At 38.8% G+C, this 12411-nt stretch overlaps 1 protein-coding gene across 4 annotated transcripts in view; it reads right to left on the reverse strand.

Moving 5' to 3' along the window:
• LARGE1 (LARGE xylosyl- and glucuronyltransferase 1) overlaps positions 1 to 12411 on the reverse strand; it is a 577873-nt gene that overhangs the window by 253617 nt on the left and 311845 nt on the right. The window lies entirely within an intron of this gene.

A 12411-nucleotide genomic window follows, 5' to 3' on the forward strand; every position in this document is an offset into this window, starting at 1 on the left:
GGAAGAAGAACAAAAAGAACAAGAGACATACAGACAGATAGATAGACATTTCATTAAAGAAGGCCATATAATAAAATTGTAAACTCACTTTGATCAAGATGACCCAGTGAATGACCAAGAGGGAATCCTGGGAGATCAGTTGGTCCAAACCACAGATGAATCATTCATCCTTTTTATTCATCCCCTAGAAGTACTTGTGTAGCCTTTGCTCAAATATCCCCAGGGATTGGGACATCCCTAGTTGAGCTCCTTCACTTTCAGATAACCAATTATTTGAAAGTTTTTCTTTTCTTTCTTCCTGAATATTAACTTTAAATCTGTCTTTCTGCCACTTGTAGTTACTACTGCTTTTTGCTCCATTCACCAAGTCCAAGAAGCAACACAAATGTCACTCGTTTCTACAGGGTGCACACTTCAATAATCCAAGACTCACAAAATCTCATTATAGCAGCATAGATGGCACCCTGTGCAACTCCTAGAGACCAGAGGGGAAAGGGAACTCCTAGGTTGTCTGGTTTAAAATCTTGATTTATAGATGAGGATATCAAGAGCCAAAGAAGGGAAATCACTTGCCTAAAGACAAATAGGATTTCAGCTTGGCTTTCTTTGATTCCCTGGCACTGGGCACAGTTTCTGGCATTTGGTCTAGCCAAGTCCTAACTAGTGAAGATTATGAAACTAGTAAAATGATTACTTGAATTCAAATTGCACTTTCTATTTCTATTAAATTGGAGCCGGTTACCATAGTAAATAGGGGAAATCTGAACATGTGACCACATCACAGAATTCATTATTTGCTATCTATAATATAATATATAAGTCATCCACATTAAAGTCATGGGATCATAGTAAAGGACTAGAGGGTTTTTGCCCATATGCTCATTCTACAGATGAGGAAACTGAGACTGCTCAACTCTCAGTAGATTAAGGGAAGATTTGAACTCAGATCCTCTGATTAAATAATAACCTAGTCCACTTCCCATTACTCAAGGCCACAGAAATGGATAAAAGCATCCAGATTAAGAACTGGGGGAGGCGAGCAGAGGAATTGAAATTTGTCCTGTTTTTAAAAGACTAACAAAGGAGGATGTTTTAATATTAAAATAAGTCTCATTCAAATGTTTAACTACTTGATCTCTTGGAATTCTTTTCTAATTCTACCTCATCCCACATGCTTTGATTTCATCCCATCTTCTCAATGCACTCAATAGTAAAGCTCTTCTTAGGCCTAAAATCCTCTTAAATCACTCCTTTGCCCTATTAGATTTGATAAATGAAGATCTCATCTCTTGGGGCCTTTAAATGCATCAATATCTGCCCTCATCCTCTCTCTCCAGTCTTAATACAGTTTATTCACCTTCATCCACTCTTAGTTCTAGCTAAACTGGCTAGGGAAGAAAACAGATTATGACACAGTCATAATATTAATAATAGCTAGCACTGATATAGCACCTAAAGATTCGCAAAGCACTTTACAAATACCATCTATTTCATATTTATGACAATCCTGGAAGGTAGGTGCTATGATTACCCCCACTTTACAGAAGTGGAAACTGAGGCAGTAAGAGGTGACATGCAAGATTTGAACTTGGATGTTCCCAAATCAATGTCTGCCATGCTATTGAAGGAATCTCCCACAGAGGTGCATCTGACAAACTCTCTCATGATATTATGGCGAAGAAGATGCATAAACGCATGCTGGCTGATAATATAGTTACAGGGATTTGTAGCTAGTAGAGTAACAATATGCAATGACTATTGATTCATGGATCAATGCCAAGTTGGAACAGATTTTCCAGCTGTATGCTGCAGGCAGGTCCCTTTCCTCACCCTCTCGGGTTCTGTTTGTTTTCTCCCCCCTGCCCCTTCTCCTCCGGGAATTGGATGAGGATACAGAAGGCTTGCTTATCAAATTTATGGATGACACAAATCTGGGAAGGATAAGTAATATGTCTGATGACAGGATCAGAATCCAAAAGATTTTGACAGGCTGAAAACATGGGCCCAAATTGATAGGATTAAATTAAATTGGAGTAGATTTAAAATCCTTTACTTCAGATAAACACATATGCAAGCATGTCCAGCGACCAAATTACAGGGTTGTGGAAACCTGGCTTCCCACCGGTTCACATGAAAAGCAAAGCAAAACAAACTGACCCAAATAAACAACAATGACAAAAAAAATCAAAGGGTTTTAGATAAGAATCTCAAGTAATGAAACTCATCAGAGGCAAGACATCATGGTGGATAGAGAGCTGCCTCAGAATCAGGAAAAAATGGGTTCAGATTCTGTCTTTGACAGGTCATGGTTGTGTGACTCTAAGAATTAAGAGCTGTAGAATATGTGTCCACCTGCATTGGTGGAAGGAATTCCTCCCCAAGAGCTGCTGGGATTCCCTAGGCGAACCACAGGTCCAGTACCTACCTATCCTCCAAAGCCAATATATAGTACAAGAGTCACAAATGAAGGAAGGTAATAGCCCAACTCTTCTTTGCACTGAATAAGCACACAGACACTATATGGTCAATAAAATTCAAGGAGACGAATTCGATCTTTGAGAGAAAGGGGAACACAATGGTAATAGGGTTGGATGGTATATAATTTAATGAACAGAGGAAGGAACCAGAGCTATTTATCCAGGAAAAGGGACACTTGGGAAGGATTTGATACTGGCCATCAAATTTTCGAAGGACATTCTAATGGAAAAGAGCAAAACAGCAGAGAGGAATATAACGATCAGTCACAGAATTTAGGGAAGAGCAGATCTGGATCAATATAAGAAAGAGATTTCTAATTGAATTCAATTTGCTTCAATAACCATTTATTAATCATGTACATAGCAAGGGGAACTAGGTGCCTCAGTGGATGGATGGAGTTCTGGGCATGGATTCAAAAAGATTCATTTTCCTGAGTTCAAATGTGGTCTCAGACACGCACTAGCTATGTGACCCTGGGCAGGTCACTTTACCGTTTGCCTCAGTTTCCTCATCTGTAAAATGAGCTGGAGAAGGAAATGGCCAACCATTGAGTGTCTTTGCCAAGAAAATCCCAAATGGGAACAGGAAGAGTCAGACTGAAATGGCTGAACAATAATGACAACAACATGTATAAGGCACTGTGTTTAAGAAGATTGAAAAACAAAACAAAGAAAAATAAACAGTCCTTTCCTCATGGATGAGTTGAGGATTCTAGGGAGAGGTTTCCAGGGTTGCAGACTTAGACCTGGAAAGCATCTCAAAGTTGTCATTCTCCCTAGCTCCCAAATGGATGGGCACTCCAGGTGAGCTTAGACAAAGGCAGGAGATGGCTTGCCAAGTATGGGGAAGAACAAGGACATTCTAGTTGAAACAGAGTCCAAGCAAAGGATTTATAGAAAAGCAGCCTTTGAAAGTGGGCTGGAGCCAGACTACAAGGGGTTTTCAATGCCAAACTGAGTACTTTGCTTTTTTGCAAGAAGCAGCGAGTGATTACTTAGGTTTCTTGAGCAGCTGAGTGATAGGAGAGACCTGGGTTTTAGAAAGATAATTTTGGCAGCTGCTAGAGGATGGTTTGAAGAGGGGAAAGAAGGATGTGGGGGAGGGATGAGGACATACGTTTCTCATTAAGCTGCTAAAATAGGATGGACTGCCTTGTCAAAAGGAGGGAGTGCTCCTTTATGAGATCTGGAGTATTGTGTTTAGATCTGGGGACCACTGCATAAGGAGGATGCTGATGACTTGGAATGTGATCAGAGAAAGGTCTTGATGTCACAAAATATGAAGACTATCCAGAAGAACTAGGGACGTTAAACATGAAGAAGCAAAGTCGCTGGAGGTGAGAGGACATGGCAGCCTTCTTCAAGTTTCTGAAGAGCTATCACTATATCTGGCTTGTTCTGAGGCCAGAACCAGAAGTAATGGATGGTAGTTGCCAAGAGGTTATTTAAGATTAATGTTATGAGAAAAATAAAAACAATAACAATAAAATTTGAATAAATGATAGCTTTCCCAGAGTCTCAGAGTGCAACGGGCTCTCTGGAGGATCTACCTTCAAGCAGACCTGGATGACCACTTGTTGGATATGTTATAGTAGAGTTTCATTTTTATGTATGAGTTGGTCTAGATAGTTTCTGAGTCCCTTTCACCATTCAACCGTTTGTTATTCTGAATACTCTACTCTCCCCTCTGACAGAGCAATGGAGAGTATTCATGGCTTTTTAGAAGAGCCAGAGGGAAGTACAATAGAGGGAGAAGTCTTTGGGCAACTCACCGCAGTTCTACTTCTTCCCCAAGCCACAGGAGACTCCCACTGGGAGTACAGAAAAAAACTTTTGACTATGTTATCAATTTTTAACAGTCTCCCACTTCCTACCAGGGAGGGGGTATCCATTTTGTCTTGAATGCTTAAGGCAAAGAAAGATTAGTGTTCACCAAGAGAAATGCCATTCATGCCCCACAGAGACCAGCACAAAGTCGGGTCAGAACAGGAAGTCTAATGTGACACGGGTTTTCCCTTTTGGAGTCGATCATCAATGTTTTCCGTAACCTAAGTTGACTGATTACACTTCAGGCTATTTCTGATGTTGGTAATGAGCACAAACCAGGCTGCAGAGTGAGGAAGTTAAATTGGGGTCCACAGCTAGAGAAGTTAATCATAAAACATCCATTATCGGAGCCACTTTTATGTCCCTGAGCTGAGAGTCACGCTCACGCTGGCTTCGCCGTCTCGGTACCATTTCAGGCAGGCAGAAGCAAGATGAAAAGATGAGGCATTACACATGGCCCTATCACAAAAATCAAGAGAGAATGCTTGGTAGGTTTAAAACAAGTCATCTGATGGTTTCGAATAGCCCCCCACAACGTGGATGTGTGATATTGTCATGAGTAGGGGATCTGAGGATTTTCCTTCCCATAGATTCCTTGGATCATAGCTAGAAGGGACCTTGAAGGTCACTTAGACCAACCCTTTCATTTTAGAGACGAGGAAAGAGAACCCCGGTAAGTTGAGTGACTTGACCTGGATCATACAGATTGTTAAGTGGAATTGAACTCAAATCCTCTTAACTCTAAGCCAAGAGTTCTTTGTACTACACCATGGCGCTCTCCAAGGTGGAAGTGACCAAGGAGGTCATCTTATTCAATCCACCATATTCACCCATCTCCTCCAGAAGCTACGTGTCAAGAGTTCAAAAGAGCATACACTTGACAATCGTCAAGTTTCTCCTTAGTCATCTCTAGAGATGGAATTCCCTACTGGGTTGACCATTGGACAAATGCTATGGCAGCCATGAAAATAAAATCTTGCATCATTGACCTAAGGGAGGAAAGCAGAACAGATCCGAAGATGAACTGGCAATAAAAGGTATTAGTAGATTTTCTTGAATCTACATGGAAACATGGGCTTCATTCTATGAATAATTTTGTTTTCTTATTGTAGGGACACAGAAAGTTGGAGTATCAGAGTATGTGTTTGGCTAAACGAGACAACAATCCCAGTTAATGTGACCAAATTGAATGAAAATATAATATGACAAATGAAAATATAATATGCTTCATTGGAAGCAGAAGATGTTGTGAAGGCTACAGGTCTTGGTCACCAGATAAAAGAAATGGACTGGTCTGTGAAACATTTCACAGCATCAGGAATATATGTTCCATGATTCTATTTCCCCTTGGCTCACTAACTATATCCACCATCATCCACTAGATGTTCCTTTCCCTTTTGGTTTACCCATCAGAGGGGTGGGATCTTCCCTTGGCCATGTCTAGATTTAGAGACTTCAGATTCATTTGTGATGGAAGTGCCCTATTTGGCATTTTTATTTGGTTTTTATTTTTCACCAAATAGTTAATTTGCATGTACGAATTAATGCAGAACCAGGAAAATGACATGCCTGATGATTGCAATGGGTTGTATTTGGTGCCTGGAATAGTCTACCTCTTCGTCTCTACCCCTGTATTCCTTGAAACTCAATCTTAACTGCTATGATAAATTTTTCCTGATTCCTCTTAATGACAATGCCTTCTCTCAGAGACAATCCCCAACTTACATAGTATGTACCTCACATGAAAGGAATTGTTGGCAAGCTGTCTCCTCCATTTTAATAGAAGTTCTTTAATGACTGGGGTGGTTTTTGCCTTTCTTTATATCACTAGCATTTAGCATAGTGCCCGGCACACAGAAAACACTTAATAAATGCTGGCTGATTATCTAAGTAACAATGTACAGAAACTGAATGCTGTGCAATTTAGCCCAGAAGAGGATACAAGAGGAGGCACTTTCTTCCTTCACAGATGAGGGAGACTCTGGTGAGGAGTACAACATATGTTAGATTCTGCTGATATATTAATTGCTTTTGCTGAATTCTCCCCCACTTCTTAATTTAATCAATCAACATTTATTAAGTATGTGCCAGGCATTATGCCAGTCTCTAGTGACGGATGGCTGTCAAGGAGGGAACAGAGTGGGATAACATAGGGGATACAGAAAAGACAGAAATATTATATATAAAGGCAAGTTCATATTCTATATTTTCCATGCATCACATATGTGTATACATACATATCTACCGTATGTGAACAAAAAAACTAAAGACAAAACTGTTCAGAGTATATAGCTTGTTCTTCCCTTGATCCTTTCCTTTATCCCTTGCTTTCCTTTCTCTCCTCCCCTTCTCCTCTTTCTCCCTCTCCCCCCACCATCTCTCTCCCTTTATGTCTCTTTCTTTTTCTGTCTCTGTCTCTTTGTCTCTGTCTTTCTCTTTCCTCTCCTCTTACCTCCTTTCCCCCCTCTCCCTCTTTTCCTCCCTCCCTTTCTCTCATACCTCTCTTTCTCCTTCCTTCTCCTCCCTCTCTTTTTATTTTTCTCCTTCTGCCCTCTCTTCTCTCCTCTTCTGTTACTTCCCCTTTATCTCTTTGTCTCTACATGTCTTTTTCTGTCTCTTTCTGTATGTCTCTCTGCCTCTCTATCTCTTTCTTTTCTGTCTCTGTCTCTGTCTCTCTTTCTCTTTCCTCTCCTCTTACCTCCCCTTCTCCCTCTCTCCCTCTTTTCCTCCTTCCCTTTCTCTCATACTTTTCTTGATCCCTCCCTCCTTCCCTCTCCTCTCGCTTTTCTTTCTTTCTTCTTCCGTCCTTCCTCTCTTCTCTACTCTTCTTTACCTTGCATCTCTCTTTGTCCCTCTTTTTCTGTCTCTCTCTGTATGTCTCTCTGTCTCTCTCTCCTCCTCCCCTCTTCCCCTCTCTTTTTACACACACACACACACTCACACACACACACACACACACACACACACACACACACACACACACACACACTCTTCTGCAATTCTTGAGGGGATAGTGGGATGAAAAGACAGAAGTAACTGGAGCAATTAGCAAGAAGGCACAGAGATTCCCCTCTGCCAGATGCCGCCCTCCCTTCCCACCACCTCTTCCTGTGTGGTGTTGGTTTGAGATACTGGGAGGTAAGAAGTGTGCTTCACTTTTACCTTAATTAGCTCAGCAATTTGTGAAATTTTGTTTTTCCCCTTTTTAAGAACGTTAATCAATTTTGGCTCAGAATAGACTGGCCTGGCGCTCCAATTACTACAACAACCCCCTCCCCCCCCCCCCCCCCCCCCCCCCCCCGCTGCGACATTCCGAACTTCTCTACCAAGCTCTGAGCCTGAGATATGGGCAAATCAAAGCTCGGGCCTGCAGCTCAGGATCTAGTTAAAACTTTATGACCGTGCAATGAAAAGATAATGATTTGATTATGTTTTCACCAAGCAGTTCTGACGGGTATAGGTTTCTGAGCATGGCTATTAGTCTTTCTCAAGGAAACCAGCGACAAAACTCCTAAACATTTATGTAAACTTACGGAGTTGTCTGTGAAGCAGCCATAAGAAACACAGTCTTAGGCATCTGAGCATCCAATTATTGGCCAAAAGGGATGTCAAGGGTATGCTCTCATTTGCCAAGGAAGGGAATGAGGGGAAGAAAAATCAAAGGATATCCTCAAAGTCACACGAGTAGTAATAACCAAGAATTAAATTTAATCCTTCTTACCCTGATTGCACTGGGATTGCCACCCCATAGCACTATAAATAATGAAGTAGATGATTTCATGTCTTTACAGTTATATGGTTTGAAAAATAAAATCAGCTAGTGATGGATTCAGCTCAAAATAACACAATTAGCTTGATTCCTCAGAAAGCAAAGGAGCACATTTGGATTTGGTTTTTCATCTCTAATTCTAGATGGGAAAACAAAAAACTGGAATATATCCTGCAGATGACTATCCAATTAATCATGAAGCTGTTATTAGCTTTGTTGGTGGAGTTGTGAACTGATCCAACCATTCTGGAGATGGAACGATACCCTTTGAACTACCAGAGTCTCTATTGATCTGTATTCCAAAGAGATCATAAAAAAAGAAAAAAAACCCACATATGCAAAAATGTTTGTGACCCTTTTTGTAGAGTCAAGGAACTGGAAAATAAGTGGATGCCAATCAGTTGGAGAATGGCTGAAGAAATTATGGTATATGAATGTTGTGGAATATTATTGTTCTATAAGAAATGATCAGCAGGATGACCTTAGAAAGGTCTAGAGACTTATGTGAACTGATGCTAAGTGAAGTGAGCAGAACCAGGAGATCATTGTACATGGCAACAAGATTATCTGATGATCAATTCTGAAGGATGTGGCTCTTTTCAACAGTGAGGTGATTCAGGCCAGTTCCAATGGTCTTGTGATGGAGACAGCCACCTGTACCTAGAGAGAGGACTGTGGGAACTGAGTATGGATCACAACATAGTATTTTCACTTTTTTGTTATTTGCTTGAATTTTGTTTTCTGTATCATTTTTGATATGATTTTTTTTATGCAGCATGATAATTGTGGAAATATATGTGTGTGTGTGTGTGTGTGTGTGTGTGTGTGTGTGTGTGTGTGTGTGTGAATTGCATATATTGGATTACTTGACATTTAGGGGAGAAGGTGGGGGAAAGAAGGGAAGAAAATTGGAACACAAGATTTTGCATGGGTGAATATTGGAAACTATGCATATGCTTTGAAAATTTTAAAAAAAGCTCTTTTTTTTTTAAAAAGCAGTTATTAAATGCCAAAAGCACTGGAAATAAAAAAAAGGTCAAAGTTATCCCTGTGCTCAAGAAGCTTACATCCTAATATTACTTAAAAATCTGCTAAAGGAACCAGTTAGAAAAAGGAAAACTTGCAGAGAAAGGAAAGAAGTCATTATCACTGTCTTCAAAGATATGTCAGGATGCAGAAAAAGAGATTACACTCAACAGTGGATTCCTCCTCTGCTAAACTACTAGCTCCTCGCTCCTTATATTTAGTTCATCTATATTATACCCAGACAGTGGGGTACAATGAGCAGAGAGCAGAGAGCTATCTTTCAAGTCAGAAAGATGTGGACTGGATTCAAATCCCACTTCAGAACTATATAGGCTGTGTGACACTGGGCCAATCATTTCGTCTAAAGAGATAACTCTCTAAAACTTTAAGTTGTAAGAGTAATTCAGGAAATTCCTAGGAGATCTCTCTATTGATTAAACCAAGGTTTTTTTTTAAAGACATAAAGATATATATTATGTATATTGAATATATATTTATTGTCTACATAATTTTATGAATGTATATCTATCCCCATGAGCTTTTTGAGACCAAAGACCATTTAATTAGCTGTCCTTGTAACATTAGCATCTGACAAAATGCCTGGTACATGGCAGGTATATAATAAATGTTTATTTATAGAGTGGCTAAATGGTGCAGTGGATAGAGCCCCAGCACTGTATTCAAATTTGATCTCAGACACTAATTATGTGATCTTGGGAAATCACTTCAACCTTACTTGCCTCCATTTATTTATCTGTAAAATTAGGATAATGATAGCACTTACCTCCAAGGATTGTTGTGAGGAAAAAAAGAGATAATAATTATAGAATACTCAGCACATTACTTGGCACATAGTAGGCAGTCTATAGATATTAGTTATTTTTATTTCAACTAAAGAGGAAAAACCCTTAAGAATCAGGATTATCCAGAAAGGAAATGTGTTGATCCAAGACAAATTCAATTGCTTGTTACAGAAACTCACCATACAGGGACTAGATGACCAGCTGCTAAGGATATTATTGAGGAATTTCAAATGTTGGATAATACGCATTTTAAAATCTGGCCTCATATACTGTGTGTTTCTTGGCAAGCCATATAACTTCATGTTTTATTAAATGTGGATAATAATAGTACTTACCTCATCCGTTATTTCAATAATCAAACAAGTAAAGGTTTACAAATGTTTTGCAAGCCATAAAATACTATATAAAAATAAGCTAGAAAAATGGGACTACCTAATTTTTGAGTTATCCTCCAATATTGTATAGTACATTTGGAAAAGCATTAATTCTGGTGTCAATGGATCTGAATTCAAATCTTACCTTTGACAATGATGTGAGCCTCAGCTTCTTTATCTATAGAAGGAAAGACTTGGCTATATTTATTCCATTTCTAGATCTAGGAGCCATGAATGATGACCTTCAGAAGCTGTGATTTCACTGGCCTAGATATTCTTTTCACTATTGCAGAGTGCATATTTAGTTCTCTTGGCTTACAAATTCATCACCTTGTCAATAACCTGCTCATATTAATCCTTGAAAGAGAAGCCTAGTCTACAGGTTACAACTTTAGGCTTTGTAAGCTTGGAAGAGCCTGTAAGAGTTCATATTTCATAGTCACAGATTTCAAGAATTCAGGAACCAAAGGGCAGAACCAAGATGGTGGACTAGAGGCAACTACTCAACTAAACCTCCCACCATTCTCTTCTAAACAACTTTAAAATAACTTCTCAAATCAAATTTTAAAGTGACAGAACCAACAAAAAGTCAGAATGAAGCTCAGAAGGTAGGCAGATGGGCACAGGTTGAATGTGTGGCAGGAGGACCAGCAGTGGACATTAAAAACCACCAGATGTTAGATAAGTGGTCATAAAAAGATTTCAGGGGGCCCTTTGCTGCTGTTGTAGCTGACTGGCAACCCTATTACACTTATGCCGTTCTAGGTCACAGTTCCAGGGTAGAAAGGAAGGCTTGTGAAAGTGCAAAAGGAAACAAGGGCCCTGGTCCCAGTTCCAGGGCCAAAGGAGCACTGATTTTTGTGTCTGTAGGATAGCAATTAACATATCTCTCCCAGGGATAACAAATACTGGGGAGATGCCCAATGAGATCTGAAAAGAGCAGCACAAAAAGAGCCTGAGAAGACAATTTTTATCCAATCCCAAGTGAAGACAGTCCAACTTCAACATAAAGTTCAAAGTCAAGAAAGACACCAGAAAAATGTACAAACAATAACAGTTATAAAGAACTTGACCATAAAATATATTGGTGGCAGAGAAGACCAAGACATAAAATCAGAAGGAAATAATAATATGAAAATAGTTACAAGCAAAGACTCAAAGAAAATACTAATTGGATCCAAGGCTAGCAAAAATTCCTAAAAGAGTTAAAGCAAGAAGTACAGGGAAAATTGGGAAAATAAATGAATGATTGAAGAAAATTATGAAAAAAGAATTAATAGCTTGATAAAAGAAGCATTATTGAAGAAAATAACCCTAAAAACAGAATTGGTCTAATGGTAAAAGACAAACAAAAATTCACTGAAGAAAACTACTTTTTAAAAAAGCAGACTAAGCCAACTGGAAAAGGAAGGAAAACAAATTCCAAAGGAAAGAACTTCTTGAAAACAAACAAACAAATAAATAGAATGGGTTCAATGGGGAAAAAGCTACAAAAGCTCCATGAAAGAAAATAATTCTTTTAAAATAAGAATTGAGCAAGTGCTCCATGAGATGTCAAGACATAATCAAATAAAATCATAAGAAAGAAAAACATAGAGGAAAATGTAAAATATCTCATCAGAAAAACAATTAACCTGGAAAATGGAAAACAAAATAGACATAATTTAAGATTCATTGGACTATCTGAAAGCCATTATCAAAGAAAGAGTCTAGGCCCCCTATTTCAAGAAATTACAAGGGGAAACTGCCCTGAGGTTTTAGATCCAAATGGAAAGAATCCACCAATCACTTACTGAAAGAGATCCAAAATGAAAATTCCCACATATCGTACAGCCAAATTCCCAGAGCTCCAAAGACAAAATATATCAAGCAGAAAAAATTTCAAATATCATGAAGTAATAAACAAGACCCCAATTGAAAACTGATCACAAGATAGTTTTTAGAAGAAAAAATCAAAGCTATCTATAAAAATATTCTAAATCACTATTATTTAAAGGCAAATTATAAAATCATCTTATACCCATCAAAAATGACAAATGCTGGAAAGTATAAATGAAAATAAATAAACTATAAATTATTGGTAGACTTGTAAACTGGTCCAATCTGCAGCACAATTTGGAACTTTACCTAAGGAA

The sequence above is a fragment of the Sminthopsis crassicaudata genome, chromosome 5 (assembly GCF_048593235.1).
Source record: "Sminthopsis crassicaudata isolate SCR6 chromosome 5, ASM4859323v1, whole genome shotgun sequence".
NCBI lineage: Eukaryota > Metazoa > Chordata > Mammalia > Dasyuromorphia > Dasyuridae > Sminthopsis > Sminthopsis crassicaudata.